We start from the raw sequence: 13,040 nt of genomic DNA, 5'->3' as shown, positions 1-13,040 counted from the left end.
GAGCCGACAGCTAATAACTAAATCTAATAGAAGTGTTACTGTATTTCTTACGGATCCTGATTATATATATATATATATATATATATATATATATATATATATATACATACATATATATATATATATATATATATATATATATATATATATTGTTAGTGTCCACCTAACGAGAAAAAAGAAAGGGTTATTACCCTTGAACTGGCAAAAGAGTTATCCCCCTTGGGGGGACGAGGGAGTCAGCCATGACACTCGAGAAATAACACAAGACAGTTCCGATCATTACGCATCCAGTGGCTCATCTATCTAAATCTCTTTTAAATAAAATTGTTAAACGTTTCCCCTGCGTTTTGCATCATTTTTACGTGCCGATTTCACAATCAATTTTCATTCTAAATACGTAACAATTGGCGTCGGGGTTTGTTTTTGTTTTATTCGAACACACATGAGAACAAATACATTTACCGGACATTAAACGTTTAAAAAAATGTTTTTTTAATTAAAAAAAAAAGAGAAAGAAATCGATGTTACCATACAACAATTAATGCAACAACAGTTACGTTTGATGTAACTTTTTTCAGAGAGATTCTCAACACCTTCAACGCCAGTTTCGGAAACAAAACTCATGACATCGGCAGAATCGATCACAAATTCTATCACAGAATTCCATTATGATCCAATGGCTAAATCAACGTTCTTTACGTGGTTTTCACGTTTTCAGGATGGAATTCAAGGAACTGAAAGGTCAGACTTTTTCTACGCAAACTTGGGTCGGCGGAATACGACCGGTATGCTAATTATATTCTCCCAAAACGCCCACGTGATTAAAACTTCGAGGAGACAGTACAGACGTTGAGGCAGATATTTGATGAGCAAATTTCATTATTCAATATGCGCTTCAGTTGTCTTAATATAGCGAAATATGAGTCAACTGATTTCTCAACTTACGCGGGCATTGTAAACAGAGAATGCGAGCGGTTCAAAATAATGTCCATCACAGACACTCAATTCAAATGTTTAATTTTTTGTGTGTGGCTTGAGATTGTACACGGATTTTGTCAAAAATACAGAGCAGAATTCGGACATAACTTTACAACAAGTTGCCGTGGAATGCCAGCATCTCGTTAATCTGAAGCATGATTCGACGATGGTACAACAATCGACAGCTTTCACAGTTAACATTGTCTAAAGACAACCGCATCCCACCCACGGACGTCAACAATTATCAAGCCACCTTCAGCTTGCTGGAATTGTGTCAGCTGGCATTTTGTACGGATCTGTACATTTAAGACACACCGCTGTCGCAGCTGCAACCGACTGGGTCATAAAGAGGGATTATGCACCCCACACGGACAAAGATCAACGCAGAGAATACAAACCTCACATAACAAGCAAGAACGTTACAAAACAAATACAAACAGTCTGGTGGCAACTTTTCTCCCAAGCTCAAGATCAAACCGAAAATATGTGCCTGTACAGCTGAATGGGCATCATGTTCAGCTGCAAGTGGACACTGCCTCTGATATTACACTCATTTCAAAATCACTATGGGAAACCATAGGCCAACCTTTATTGACACCAATGAGTCATGTAGCGCAGAGTGCTTCCGAGGAATGTGTCTACATCACGGGTGAACTATCGGTTACCCTTAAAATGAAAGATAAAACGGACTCAGGTACCATAGCAGACTCTAAGCATAACTTATTTAGACTTGATTTTATCGAGCCACTAGGCCTCCTTGATATTCCACTCAACCATATATGTAAGGTGATATCCAGTCCATCACCTTAGAACAACAGCATCAACCAGACCAAAGACATCATAAAGTAATTTTCTCCAGTTTTCGCTGACAACCTTGAACGCTGCACTCAGGCAGAGGCTACACTATTCCTCAAACCATCTGCTAAACCAGTGTTTCGACCCAAACGCCCAGTGCCATATGCTGCATTGCCACTACTGGACCAGGAACTAAAGCGACTCGAGGACATGAAGGTCATCATACCAGTGACATATTCATGGTGGGCAGCACCTATGGTAGTAGTGAAGAAAGCCGATGGCTCAATTCGGTTTTGTGCAGATTTTTCGTATTACCAGAGGATTACCAATATCCTTTGCCAATCACAGATTATCTGTACACCATACTTAATAGTGGCTCTTGCTTTGCGAAATTAGACCTCACAGAAGCTTATCTACAAGTCGAAGTGGCGGAAACCTCAAGGGAATTGCTTACCATCAACACACATAGTGGACTATTCAGTTCACTCGTTTATCTTTTGGGGTAAAAACAGCCCCTGCAATATTTCAGCAGATCATGGACACAATGCTCACTGGAGCGGAAGGCACAGCTGCATACTTAGATGACATCATCATTATCGGGCAATCCAACCAGGAGTTGGCAGAAACAATTAGCAGAGTCCTAACCCGCATCCAAGACTTTGGTTTCCAACTCCGGCCTGAAAAATGCCATTTTTATCTACCTTCCATAAAATACTTGGGATTTATTTTTGATGATCAAGGGCGCCAGCCAGATCCTGCTAATGTGGTCGCTATTCAACACATGCCACCCCATCAGACGTTACGTGCATTTCTGGGACTAGTGAGCTACTACGGGAGTTTCTTGCCGTCGCTCCATCAGATCAAAGCTCCACTCAATAAACTATTGACAAAAGACACAAAATGGTCCTGGTCCATGGACTGTCAAAAATCGTTTGATAAAATCAAAGCACTCATCAGATCAGATCTACTGCTTACACACTTTGACCCAAAATAAAAAAAAAACAAACAGTTGTGGCAGCGGATGCATCAAACCATGGTTTGGGAGCAGTGATCTCACGTATATTCGCAGATGGAAGTGAGAAGGGCATCATGCATGCATCCAGATCTTTGCCGCCTATTATGTTAAGTATTCTTCCAGCGATACCATATGATCTGATTTTCCTGAGAAGACCTTCATGTCAAAAGCCTTAGATATATCTAGAGCTACCGCTCTACCCTCACCTGCTTTGTCCAGTGAATGGCATATACGCTCGGAGATTACAGTTAGAATGTCTGCTGTGGAATGGGCTTGTCTAAATCCATATTGTTGGTCGGTCAGAAGTTTAGCATCTGTAAGGTGATGGACTAAAGCTTGGTTAATTATGGACTCAAATATTTTGGCAAAAAGTGGGAGGAAACTAATGGGGCGATAATTTTCTGGGTCAGTTCTTTCACCAGAATTCTTGAAAACTAGTACCACAGAAGCAGTTTTCTAGCAGGCAGGAAAGCAAGATTCATTAAGGCATTTGTTATAAAGTTTGGAGAGGATTGGAGCTACTTCGGCGGAGCACTTTTTTAATAGCACAGCCGGGATGAGATCAGGTCCACATGCTTTTGAAGTGTCAAGATTTTTCTTATGATAGCATGCACCTGAGAAGGGATGATTTTCAGATCGTCAAGCGTGGCGTCTGTCCGCAAAGGAAAGTCTGGGAGAGAGTGGTTATAAGGGTCTAGTGTGGAGTTGGAGGCAAACCGACTGGCAAGCATGTTAACCTTCTCAGTTGCTGAGCAAACAACTTCATGATAGTGGGGGAATTGTTGATTGCCCATTATTTACTACACTGTTCTAGATTTTCCAGAAGTCGCGGGTTCCTAATTTCTGTGCTTCGATGCGTTTTTTTTGTTTTGTTTTTTGTTTTTTTTTGTGGTTTCAGTAAATTCTCTCTTAGCTGTCACTATTTCTTTCTTACAATTACTTCTGGCTTTTATATACTTCTGTCTGTTTGAACTGGATTTATGTCGGTTAAATCTGTGGAACACGTGCTGCCTTTGCGCGATGGCAGCTGCACATGTGGAAGTAAACCATTGGGAAGAGTGAGGCTTGCTATAAAATTTCCGCGTGGGAACATGTGCTTCAATTGCTGTTTTGAATGTTCATGTTCAGCAGGAAGTGAAAAAACATTTCGCCATGGGGCGTCTCTGATGAGATCCCTGATGGCTTCCCAGTCAGCCTTTTTATAATATCTCGTTGTTTTGAGTTAGGGAATGAGATATAGAGAAGCTATGTGTTGTGGTACCAGCTGCGTCTGTGTAATTAGAGAATCCAAGCCGGTTACTGTGGTGGACATTGAAGTCACCAAATACATGAACTTGTGCGCTAGTGTCGTGGGAAAGTATCTACGCTGTCAGAAACTTTATTTATTAGGGTACAGTCCTGGGTCGAGGGAGAGCGGTAGAGAAAATAAAAGTAACTAATATTATTTTGCATGTTAAGTCTAAAGCACATAAAGGCTTGATCGTCCGATTCTAGTTTTCTTTCTCTAATCAAGGGGAGGGTTTTTCGAATATAGACTCCAAGCCCGTGCATATGTCTGTCAGAGTCCTTACGGCAGAGTGGGAGATATCCGGGTATGTTAAAGTAGTTAGAGGGGATGGAGGAGTGTAGGTTAGTCTCACTTAGTGCTAAGATATCCGGGGTGTTTTTTAGGAGAAATGCTTCAACATCGTTTAAATTAGGTCTAAGCCCACGGATGTTCGTAAATGCAAACCTCAAGGGAGGAGGCAATTTGATTTTCTTTGAGTTTTGTCCTGGTTTAAGCGTAATTTTAGATCGTACTGTCATTTTTTTAAGAGTTTCAGTTTAGGTAAGGGGTGCTGAACAAATGGTTATGCAGAATACCAGGCATGGAACACAAGTAGACCATCAGCTGACCTTCCATCTACTAGGACTGTGGCCTCAGGAAAGCCCACCGGGGATGAGTGCAGGGTTCCTTTACATTCGCGACATGGTACTACAAACATCCCGATATTATTCAACTGTTGATGGAGCAGCGCTACCAAATAGTTAGGCCCCCTGTACTACCAGCAGCCAGGAACTGTCAATCTGGTACCCTCAACCCATCAGACGATGGTCAACCCAATCTACTTGTACTGGCATTATGGTGTTCAATCACTCCCATGTGCCTAGTTTAGAGGGAGATGGAATGTACCCTTGTCAGGAAACAATATCGACCACTGAGTGTTTCTGTTGAATCCCTATGCTTCGACCTCTACGCCTGACTAATAGGCAAAGAAGGAGTATGGAAGCCGGGCGATACACAGTGTCTATCTGCTCCTTGAGCAGTTTAGGTTTGCAGAGCGGTAATTTGTTCGAGTCACCAACTCTAGGAAGGATGTCATCCAAGAATGGAGGGACCTCCCTCCCCTTAGGTTTAGCTTCAGAGTTTTCCTTCTCCTAGACGGATGACCTGGGAAGATATACGGGTCCATCAGCACTGAGAGGGTTTACCCCGCACCTGGGTCCTAATCCAGGTATTTCAGCAACCCCGCGGGAGTAGTTAATGTTACGAGGTTAGTATGTAAATGTTATGTTTACTGAGAAATTACACTCCTCAAAGTGATGAAGGGACATTGCTATTACATTGTTACTGGAGGAGGGGGCGAGTAAAAGTTCATGCAGTGGAAACAACTATATTTGCAACAGATATGGTTTAATATTTTTCCTTTTTTTTTCTTTTTTTTTAATATATATATTTTTTAATTTATATATTTTTTTTAAATTTATATTAAGCTCTTATATTGAATTGTTTTCTTTGTAATCGAGCACTTTGATTGAATTCTTCCCTAAAACAGTAAACAAATAAATAAATATATATATATATATATGACAAATTTTAATATGTTATCTAACTTAGCGTTTATAATTTTAAGCATGTTGAAATATTCAACTCTCGACAGCATCTGTTTCGTAGCACAAAACTATTCATGTAATTATTATGTCATTTTTTTTTTAATTTACTCCGCCCTTAACTTATCAGAAAAAGGGAACTCAAAAGAAAATGAAGGAATGTGAGTATGATAACAAAATCAGAAAATCGAAAATGAAATTGCAATTGTGTTTTATTTAGTTACGCCATCTTTAAATTTTAGTGTAGAGTCACCCACGCAAAATCTATGTATTTATAAATTATATTCATATTGTTATAATTTATATCAAATATTTTATTTACTAATTCATTGATTTATTATAATGAGTCCATATTTATTTACTTACGTAATATTGATAACGGTCAAATCAGAATGTATGTACTTATATATATGGCCGAATGACAGATTAAAAGTAAAAAAAACAGCGAAAAGAGAGAATGAGAATTGTTTTAATTCAAGTTCTCGGTCGATGAGAAATTATCAAATTACTATAAATCATGATTATTGATGAGTAGTGTCAAGCCAGAGGAATGAGCCTGGGTGACTCCGACTAAAAATCGTGTCCTGAAAATAGTGCATGTCTTGAGGTACGGTTGATATTCAACTAATCAAGCATAGACAGTTGACTAATCGTCTCCTAGCGATATTCAGCGTGGCAAGCCTTGATTGGTGGACGAAGACAAATAGCGTCTCTCGACCCGACCCGACCCGACCCAGTCACGCCCTCAGTATAAAGAGAACTGCTCACCTGTGGTCTGGAATCTAAATAAGTATCAACCCTAACGACAAAATTAACCCGAATACAAATTATGGTAATAACAAGAAGAAAATAACAAAATTCAGTATAGTTTAATCCTTCATATAGTAACCACAAACTAAATAATATACCTTAGGTATTCTATCTAATCATAGAAAAATAATTTCCTACGAATAATAGATTAGAAAAAAATGTATTAATCTAGGACCGTAAAACTTAACCTTGACCATAATAACCTATAATAATACTAAAATAAATAGGAGTCTAACGTTTAAAATCTCTAATAATTTATTTCTAGTTAGCATCTCAATACTATTGTGGACGAGTAAACGGCTGTCGCTCCGAATGTAAAATGCCTAAACTCACGCATACTATATAAGTGTCAAGTCATGGAATACGAAAATCATAGAAACAACCGGATTCAAAATAAAAATTAGATACAGAAATTATGTAACTTAATTTAAAAATTACAGTCTGACTATTTAAATTATAATTCAACATCTTTAGCAATATATATTAAGGAATTGGAAAATAATGACACGCTACGTTTTGGAATTTCTGTTAAAATTAAAGATTATGTTGATTTTGGAGTGAATACAGGTGTGTTTGGGAAATTCAATTTAAAATAATATTTTCTGAGGTATGTTTTGATATTTTTTTTTTCGAAATTTTCGGAATTTTTCTAATAAATAATTGCCTTAGAATATTCAATATGTGGTTAATCCTTAAAGAAACTTTAATAGCCTGGACACCTGAAAAACTAGCGGGTAGAATGATCACTAGAATCTGATTTTTGCATTATATATATATATATATATATATATATATATATATATATATATATATATATATATATATATATATATAATGTGTGTGTATGTATGTATTTTGGGGAATTCTAGGCGCTGTATGTGCTCTCCGCTAATCTCGGCATTTGTTTCAAGTCATCTTGTACATACACTTCACTTGCCCGATCTACTGGTATTTAAAAATGTCGACCCAGATATGTGATTGGAGATTGTGCACCTCCTGCCACAAAAATTCCACGCGTAGGAACCCCTTCGTGGGGACCCATAGTCTGTTAAAGACAGAAGGAACCATATATATATATATATATATATATATATATATATATATGTTTATTAAATATGTATAGGGAATAAGAAACGGTGAGACGAGAGATAGGTGAATGGACAGCTAGTAATAGATTAATAACTATTGTACAAAACTAAATAAATATGCGTGGGTGTTTTTGTACAGTAGCAGATTCATTCATATGAATGAACGCACCTGTGGGCGTCCTTGTGCAGACTGGTGAATGGGCAGATTTGTTTTCGATCGATCTTTTGCATAAGCATATATATATATACATATATATATATATATATATATATATATATAATACACATATAATAATTATATATATATGTGTGTGTGTGTGTGTAAGTATGTATTTATATACATATATATATTTATATACATATATATAAGTATATATATTTTTATATATACTTATATATATATAAATATATATATATTTATATACATATATATATATTATATATATATATACACGTATTATAATTATATCTAAACACAAAAACACAGACATGTATACACAGACATATGCATGTATGTATGTATGTATGTATGTATATATGTATGTATGTATGCATGCATGTATGTATATATATATATATATATATATATATATATATATATATATATATATATATATATACAAGAGTATCCCTAAAATTATCGTATTTCCGCTTGACAGCGGATGAAAACGTAAGGACGATGATTGCAAAGAAGACTAGTGAATGCCTCTTCGATATTAACCTAATCAATTCAGTGTTCGATCTTTTTAAAAATGTTTTACAGATAATCGATGCTGCATAAAAAGATTATGCACGGAGAATATCTTTAACGTTCACACAAAAAACGTACACGGAATCTTTTTAAACGACTAATTAAAACATGTTTTTTGTTTTATTTTATTTTTTTTTTTTTTGTGTCTGTGTGTGTTGGTGGGATTCGATGTTATGAAAAGTTCGTAGCTGAACCGGGCGATTTTTGCCAAAAATAGTTATATGTATACGACGATGATCGTTTTTTCTTTCGATATGAAGTTAATTTTATATATATATATATATATATATATATATATATATATATATATATAATTGTGAGAAATGTAGAAACGGGGCGAGAAAGAGAGATACAGAGAGAATGAAAGAAGGGAATAATGAATGAAATACGGAAAGAAAAATGGAAAGGAATTGGAATAGAAAGAAAGAAAGGGAGGATGGAAAGTAAATAGATCAATTAGAAAATGATAAAGAAGGTGAGAGATAGAATAAGAAAGAAAGTGAAAGAAAGAAAGAGAAAAAAGACAATACAAAGGAGAAAAGAACAGGAGGAAAGAAAGAAAGAAAGAAAGAAAGAAGGGAAGAAAGAAAGACAAATAGAAGATATAGGAGAGAAAGAAAAATTAGAAAGACGGAATGGAAAGCAAAGATGTCAAATAGAAAAAGAAAGAAAGAAAGAAAGAGAAAGAAAGGTAACATTCAATGCTGCCAAGACTAAGCTTATTTCCTTTAATAATTACAAGAAACCTTCTCAACCACTGATTGTCATGGATAATGATGCACTGCCTGAAAGTACTTCTTGCAAGCTTCTAGGATTCCTATTTACGTTGCTTCCCCACGAGGGCAAAGTCAGACACCAAGGGTATTTTTTTAATAAGGAAAAAGGAACACAAATTCAAAAATTATCTCAGTCGTGAAGGATTTTACTTCAACTTACTGAAAATAAAAATTAAAGTGTAATATCAGACTAGATACTTTGATCTTGGCCTGAAGGCCAAGAAGTCTCTTTGGAGGGTTAACATTCACAGACAACATGAATTGGAACAAATACATGTAGGTAATTGTTAAGGCTGCTGCAAGGAAGGTGGGATCTCTCTACAGTGTTCAAAATCTACTCACACCTGAAAGTATCCTGCATGCATGGAGTATTGTTGTCACATCTGGGTTGGCGCATCTGCCACTAATCCCTCGCACCTGGACAGAATTTAAAAAAGGGTTGCCAACCTAATAGGCCCTGAACTATCAACTAAACTCCAACCTCTGTCCCATCGCCCAAACATGGTATCCTTGTGCCTGTTTTACAAGTTTCTTTATTGGCAAGTGCGCTGACGAACTCTGCCAATGTCCCCGACAAACCCAACAAGCAGCCAAATTCCACACCTACACATAGTGATGCCGCAAAGCTTTCTACTTGAATACCTTTTTTCCTCGGACTGCTGCACTTTGGAATTCCCTTCTGGGCACCTGTTTCCATGACTGTACTGACAATTCAGTGAATTCAAGTGTAATGTATACAGACATCTTGCTGCCAAACTCCATAAATAGAATCACATCAAATCTGGTCCCAAATAGTAGCCCCTCACGAATAAGTGGCTCTGTGCCTTATTTGGGGTGAAACGTCAATAAAACAAAAGAAAGAAAAACAGAAGAAAAAGAGCAGAAAGAAAGATAGAAAAGAAGGAGGGCTGCAAAGAACGTGGGCTCTCTCTACCGTGCTAGAAAATTACTTACGCCTGAAAGTATCCTGTACCTCTATAAGGCCACCATTCGCCTATGTATGGAGTACTGTTGTCACATTTGGGCTGGTGCATATGTTGCTTGTCTCTCACTCCTGGACAGGGTTCAAAAGAGAGTCGCCAACCTGATAAGTCCTGAACTGTCATCTAGGCTTCAGCCTATGTCCAATCGACGAAATGCTGTATCCGTCTGCCTGTTCTAAAAATACTTTAATGGTGAATGCTCTGACGAACTACAAGCAATTGTACCTCCTCGACGTGACTACCCCCGACAAACCCAACAAGTAGCTAAGTCCCACCCCTTCACAGTAGAGATCCTAGGTGTAAGAAAGCCTTTTACTCCAATAGTTTCTTCCCCAGAACTGCAAGTCTTTGGAACTCCCTTCCGGGATTCTGCTTTCCCAACTGTACTGATATGCAGAAGTTCAAGTGTAATGTGAACAAACATCTTGCTACCCAGCTCCCTTCATAATGCCCCTGCAAATTATGTCCCCGATAGTAGCCCCCTACTTTAAAGTGGCACTGTGCCTTGTTTGGGGTGAAAATTCATTTTAAAAAAGAGGCAAAAGAGAGAAATGCCGAGAGAATTAAGCGGAGCGAACTTTTAGAAATAGAAATAAAAAAGGAAGAAAAGGGAGAAAAGTAAAAAGAAAGAGAAAGAAAGAAAGAGGGAAAGACGAAAGAAAGGAAAAGCGATAAACAGAGTGGAAAGGAAAATATGAAATAAGTAGGATAATAAAAGAGAGAGGAATAAAGAGAATAGAACAAAAATAGAAAAAGAAAAAGAAAGAAAGAAGGAAGGAAGGAAGAAAGGAAGGAAGGAAGGAAAGAAGCAGAAAGGATGAAAGAACCAAACGAAATAAATTCTAAGAAATGTTAGGTTGAAAAGAAAGTTCTTGCGGAATTTTAATTTTGATTTCAAATCATGTATTTTCAAATGACGTATTTTAAATAAGTTTTCGTTATGATACCTTTATTTTTCTACATCATTTTAAAGAGCGGTTTTCACTCTATATAAGTGTTTCTATTTCAATTGTTTTAAAACAATTATGGCTTATTTTTAGTACGTTGAACACAAAATGGAAAAAATGTAAATCGCACAATTTTCTTATTTCAATTCAAGCTAGGCCGAAAAGCTACTGAAACAGCTCGCGATATCAATGAAGCGTTTGTCCCAGGAACCACTGCTGAACGCACAGTACAATAGTGGTTTAAGAAATTTTAGAGGGCGACGAGAGTCTGGAAAATGATGAGCGTAGTGGTCGGCCATCGGATGTTGACAAGGATCAATTAATAGCCTTAGTCGAAGTACAAGAAGAGTCTTACCAGAGACAAGAAGTTATTCTGGAAGTACCTATAAATAAATGTCTGTTGTTTCAATTGAGAAAAATAGTGAGCCAAATACTTGTCTTTGTTTCCTTGCGACTATCTGCATACAACGTGTGGGTCCCAAGTGTTAATATGTAACGACTACGTTACATAAACTGAATTCAAATTTAGCGCACCCAGGTGGTAAATCTGCGTCGTTAACGAGTGAGACACCGTAATTTATAAGTAGAGGATTACTTTATAATTTATGTAGTAACGTGCAGAGAACCGGATATCCTACATGTGACGTGCATATAAAAAGTGTTTTTAAATTGGTTCTTACGCAATCCTATCAACTAATCAATCGTGTTCGGTATGAATTAAAACTTTATCCAGTGGTTAGTCTCAAATTTGTGAGCTTGGATGGGTGTAACATCTGTTGAGTAAAAATAATAAATCTCTATTGAATAAAAATGATAAATCTCTATTGAATAAAAATGATAAATCTCTATTGAATAAAAATGATAAATCTCTATTGAATAAAAATGATAAATCTCTATTGAATAAAAATGATAAATCTCTATTGAATAAAAATGATAAATCTCTATTGAATAAAAATGATAAATCTCTATTGAATAAAAATGATAAATCTCTATTGAATAAAAATAATAAATCTCTATTGAATAAAAATGATAAATCTCTATTGAATAAAAATGATAAATCTCTATTGAATAAAAATGATAAATCTCTATTGAATAAAAATGATAAATCTCTATTGAATAAAAATAATAAATCTCTATTGAATAAAAATAATAAATCTCTATTGAATAAAAATGATAAATCTCTATTGAATAAAAATGATAAATCTCTATTGAATAAAAATGATAAATCTCTATTGAATAAAAATGATAAATCTCTATTGAATAAAAATGATAAATCTCTATTGAATAAAAATGATAAATCTCTATTGAATAAAAATGATAAATCTCTATTGAATAAAAATAATAAATCTCTATTGAATAAAAATGATAAATCTCTATTGAATAAAAATGATAAATCTCTATTGAATAAAAATGATAAATCTCTATTGAATAAAAATGATAAATCTCTATTGAATAAAAATAATAAATCTCTATTGAATAAAAATAATAAATCTCTATTGAATAAAAATGATAAATCTCTATTGAATAAAAATGATAAATCTCTATTGAATAAAAATGATAAATCTCTATTGAATAAAAATGATAAATCTCTATTGAATAAAAATAATAAATCTCTATTGAATAAAAATAATAAATCTCTATTGAATAAAAATGATAAATCTCCCAGCCGGATGTTCACACGTCATCTCTTACATACAAAGTGTAAAAAAGCGTTTCTGCACATCGGCTCCACTCATCCTTTCGGTCAGTAAAAAAAAATATATATTTAAAAAAAAAATTCATTTGGTCTATAGAAAGCGTGCGGGCCTAAAATAAGGGATAGTCAGCCAGTGTATAAATCAATAAAGAGGGGCATAAATAACTGAGGTATTGTGAATCGAGTCAAGAAAAATTCTTGCTTCCCTCCACCTCCGTCTATCGCTTGGACGTGCGCGCACGAGGCAAGAAATTTAATGATAATTTTATATTTTTCTAATTAACGAATTTGTGTTGCGAGTTTGTTTTTCTTGGCTTGCTACTATTGTTC

The sequence above is a fragment of the Euprymna scolopes genome, chromosome 2, assembly GCF_053919585.1.
Source record: "Euprymna scolopes isolate OS-2025 chromosome 2, ASM5391958v1, whole genome shotgun sequence".
In the NCBI taxonomy this organism is placed as follows: Eukaryota; Metazoa; Mollusca; class Cephalopoda; order Sepiida; family Sepiolidae; genus Euprymna; species Euprymna scolopes.
Note: the sequence above shows the minus strand (reverse complement) of the source record.